The following is a 5272-nucleotide window of genomic DNA, read 5'->3' as shown; positions in this document are numbered from 1 at the left end:
TTCTATTAGGTATGTAATCATATTTGATACTTATAAGAGTATACTTTATATATATAATTTATAAGCTAATAAAGTTTTGATGTGGTTGATTGCAGTAAAGATGGATGCAATGTAAAAGGCTATTTTGTGTGGTCATTACATTTATTTGATCAAGTCATTTTGTAAAATAAACCATAAATGATGAATGAATATGAAACCTTTTGCAAAAGCACTATGTATGTATATACACGGAACATGAATCTTTGTAGAAATTATATCGTGAAACTTGCTGCCAAAAAAGAAATGCTTGTTCCAGCTGTTCAATTGGGGTGGTGGTATTTACAAGGTTAATGTGTCAAAAGTGGATGAAGTTTTTGAATCATAAATATAACGTTGGATATTGGTGAGATAAATGGAAAAGCATAAAGACCAAAAAGAAATCAGCATCCACTACCTACGGCCGCGAACATATTGATTAAAGGAACAAAACCATGACTTGCTTCTTTTTGTGTGAGAAGAAGCTCGCCTAAAACCAGAACCAGAACATCTTGCCAAACGGTTCCACAAGTTCCTGCTAGCATTGCAAGGAACTAAGGAAGGCGCAACGTCTGCTCCTAAGCAAAGGCAGTTGATTTTGAATGAGGAGAATCTCTGGCAGCTCAACGAGCGAAATGATCTTGAAGGAGAAGAAGTTTTGGAAGCCTAATTTAATGAGACTTGGCTAAAAAGGCCTTGAGCTGGCTTCATATATTATTATAATCAATAATATATTTTTTACTACTTTTTACTATAATAAACAAAACATAAGTAATATATTTTAGCATGAAAGATATAATTATATGTGGATTAAGTGAGTTCAATGATTGTTTTTCTCTAACGAAGGAATACAAAAATTGATGCATTTATAAATGATTTTTAAGCCAAATCTTTAATTTTTTATAAACAAATCAAGTCAAGCCTAAAATTTAGTTTGTATCAAACTAATGGGTCAAGTCAAGCTAAAAATATTTTTCACAGGCTTGGCTCGTTTAAGCTAAAACTTGACTCGGCCCAGCTCATTTATGTTCATACTTAAACCTATTGCAATTATAATGTCTATTAGTAATATCCTAAATATATATATATATATATATAAAATGTTTTTATTATATAAAATACCAAAAATAATTTTAATAAAAAAACATTGAGTCATAAAATGTCAAAAATGTTCTAATTAAAGTAAAAATTGTGCAGGAAGAAAAATGCATTATTCTTCTAATTCATTTCTTTTGATTCTTAATTAATTATCAAATTCACAATTTAATGGTTCAAGTTATCATAGTTTTAATCAAAACGAAAATATTAAAAAAACTAGTTGTTTGCTGAAGACTATACGTAACTTGAAAGAGCTAATTGATCATTTTATTCCTATTTTAAATTTTGCAAAATGATCAATCAACCTAACTGGAAAACAAAGATATTGAATGCACCATATAAATCACCATATTAATATGCTTTTCCATGTCTTCTTATTTAGATTTCTATTTAGTCTGTTAAAATCAAAGTGTTGAGAAGCTTCAAAACGCTTTTCAAAGTTGACATTCATGAAATTCTTTCAAGAACATTTTCTTTTAAAAGGCGTATGAACTGTGGCTTTTACTTCTGATAGTTTCTTATATTAAAAAAATGTTTGAAAATTCTCTGTGTTTACAATTCTCTATTATTGACTGATTATTAAGTGAATCTACTTAACCACTGTTTGAGAGAGAAAAGAAAAACCTCGTGTTTTTTTGCCTACATCAAACTTTTTAATGTAAGTTCAATTTTTTTTTTGAAAGATTAAGTTCAAATTTTTTGAAAGCTATCAAAATTAGTAACCAAGGTTCAAGGTCTAAAAACATTTCATGTCCTAACCAAGCAAGTAGTGATAAGAGATTGACCAAGCATCCGTCCCAATTTTTCTCCCCATTTGGAGGCTAAATTGTACAAATCATCAAAGTCCCCGATTCATATTGAAACAATCTAATGAGATATTATACATTAACAATGTAAGCTTGATAGACAATTTTGTGGCTGTGAAGAGTGAACTTTCAATAACACCAAGCAGTGCTGCAAAAGGGAATAAGCTACTCATCATCGTCCGGGTCAAAATCTTGACCTTCACATCTGCATCTTCTCCATACTGGATGCAGTTGTCAATTTGGGCCAATACATATTGTATATTGTAAATGAGAACGATCCAATAGTAAGTTTAAAATAAAAATGGCTTTATTTTTGGGGTACGGCTGAACTAATAAAGCAAAGGATGTGAAATGTCAAGTTCAATGACTTGCACTACCCTCTGGAAAGGTTAGTAGAAACATGAATACAAAACTAACATGAAACAAGCATGGAAGATAACTAGAAGAGGAAGTCATTCCTGTATGAGGTGGACTTCAATGATCAAAATTAAAATAAACTTCCTAAAAGTCATGAGTTTCGAAATTAATGAACATAAACCCACTTTATAGGCTAGTGAAATTAATAAACCCACAATGACTATTTAATTAACTTACTAGCTTCTATCATGTATGTAATCATATTTGATACTTATAAGAGTATACTTTATTTATATAATTATTAAGTTAATAAAGTTTTGATGTGGTTGATTGTAGTAAAGATGGATGCAATGTAAAAGGCTATTTTGTGTGGTCATTACATATATTTGATCAAGTCATTTTGTAAAATAAACCATAAATGATGAATGAATATGAAACCTTTTGCAAAAGCACTATGTATGTATATACACGGAACATGAATCTTTGTAGAAATTATATCGTGAAACTTGCTGCCAAAAAAGAAATGCTTGTGCCAGCTGTTCAATTGGGGTGGTGGTATATACAAGGTTAATGTTACAAAAGTGGATGAAGTTTTGGATTCATAAATATAAGTTGGATATTGGTGAGATAAATGGAAAAGCATAAAGACCAAAAAGAAATCAGCATCCACTGCCTGCGGCCGCGAACATATTGATTGAAGGAACAAAACCATGACTTGCTTCTTTCTGTGTGAGAAGAAGCTCACCTAAAACCAGAACCAAAACATCTTGCCAAATGGTTCCACAAGTTCCTCTAGCATTGCAAGAAACTAAGGAAGGCGCAACGTCTGCTCCTAAGGAAAGGTTGGGGTTGATTTTGAATGAAGAGAATCTCTGACAGCTCAACGAGCGGAATGATCTTGAAGGAGAAGAAGTTTTGGAAGCCTAATTTAATGGGACTTGGCTTAAAAGGCCTTGAGCTGGCTTCATATATTATTATAATCAATAATATAGTTTTTACTACTTTTTACTATAATAAATAAAACATAAGTAATATATTTTAGCATGAAAGATATAATTATATATGGATTAAGTGAGTTCAATGATTGTTTTTTCTCTGACGAAGGAATACAAAAATTGATGCATTTATAAATGATTTTTAAGCCAAATCTTTAATTTTTTTATAAACAAATCAAGTCAAGCCTAAAATTTAGCTCGTATCAAATTAATGGGCCAAGTCAAGCTAAAAATATTTTTCATAAGCTTGGCTCGTTTAAAAAAATTCTGCTGAGCCACGCACCCCCACGCTCTAGAGAAAGGACAAAGCGTCTGCCCTACGCGCAGCCACCATACAGGGCGTGCAAGCCACGCGCCTCCCTGCAGTGCTTTGTTCCGGTTCGGAGAAGTCTCTTTCGACTTGTCTCCCTCTTTCCTATCTGTTTGAAGGCTCAAATCAGTGATTGGAGACCTTTTTTATTTCGGACTATGGTTATCCAAGAAAAAACAACTTAGAGAGTGACTGTTGCTACTGTTGGGCGCGAAACAGTTCCACTTCTGCTGCTATTTCTGTATTAAACTCCAAGTTTGCTGCCTTGGATGACTCAGAGAGTATCATGTCCCATGCCTTAGCTTCCTCTGTGTTCGAATTGGATACGTTAGCTTCCAATTTGAATGAAAGTAAATTTCCATCCAACATAGTAGTCGTTGGATTCTTTATTCAGGGGCTTCTGATCATATGACAGGTAATGCAACCTTGTTTTGTTCTTATACCCCTTACTATCAACAGTCACGAATAAGAACAGCAGATTTCAGCTTCTCTACTATTGCTGCAAAAGGATCCATTAAACTTTCTGAATACGTTACTTTGAACTCAGTCCTTTATGTTCCCTCTCTTACTTGTAACCTCATCTCTATCATCAAACTTACCTCTGAGTTACATTGTGTTGCCAAGTTTTCTGTCGATTCTTGTGTTTTCCAGGAACAGGACTCAGGGTTAATGATTGGCAGTGCTAGAGAGGAAGAAGGACTTTATTATTTTGAAAAAGATCCTTGTGAAGAAAAAAAATTTGTGAACCACTCGGTATGTTTGTCTGATGATTGTAATGATGTTTTGTTGTGGCATCATCAGTTAGGATACCCAAATTTCATTTATCTTCAGAAGTTATTCCCAAACTTATTTATCAATAAAAATCCCAGTTCTTTTTCTTGTGATATTTGTCAGTTTGCAAAACATTACCGTGTTTCTTAGCCTCCTGGAGTCCATCATCATTCTTCTCCATTTACCTTGATTCATGGTGATATATGGGGTCTAGCCCGTGAAAAGAATATCTCTCGTGCTCGTTAGTTTATAACTTTCATTGATGATCACTCTAGGGTATGTTGGGTATACCTTCTAAAGGATAAGTCTGACGCTGCATCCACTTTTAAAAACTTTCATGCTATGGTTCAAACTTAGTTCTAGACCTCTATCCAAATTCTTCAAACTGATAATGGTACTGAATATTTTAATTCGTTTCTCGGAAAATATCTCATCTAGCAAGGTATTCTTCATCAAAGTTCTTATCCTAAAACCCCACAACAAAATGGGGTGGCTGAAAGAAAAAATAGACATCTCCTTAAAGTTGCTCAAGCTCTTATGTTTACTATGCATGTCCCTAAATATCTGTAGGGGGGAGCTATCTTGACTGCAGCATACCTCATCAATCGGATGCCTTCTCGTGTCCTAAATTTTCAATCTCCTTTATCTTGTCTTACCCACACCTTTCCTTCTTTTCGGGCTCGCTCTTTCCTTCCTCCCAAGTTGTTTGGTTGTGTGGCTTTTGTAGATGTTCCTCCCCATCAAAGGTCCAAGCTCGATCCTAAGTCTATTAAATGTGTCTTCATAGGATATCCTCTTAACTAAAAGGGCTACAAGTGTTACTCATCTTCTCTTCGTTAGGCCTTTGTTTCTATAGATGTCACATTGATGAGAGACAATCTTTTTTTCCTTCGACTTCTCTTCAGGGGGGTAGATGAAGA

The sequence above is a fragment of the Gastrolobium bilobum genome, unplaced genomic scaffold (genome assembly GCF_033153095.1).
Source record: "Gastrolobium bilobum isolate Gb01-03AN ecotype WA unplaced genomic scaffold, APGP_CSIRO_Gbil_v1 utg31243, whole genome shotgun sequence".
Taxonomy (NCBI): Eukaryota; Viridiplantae; Streptophyta; class Magnoliopsida; order Fabales; family Fabaceae; genus Gastrolobium; species Gastrolobium bilobum.
Note: the sequence above shows the minus strand (reverse complement) of the source record.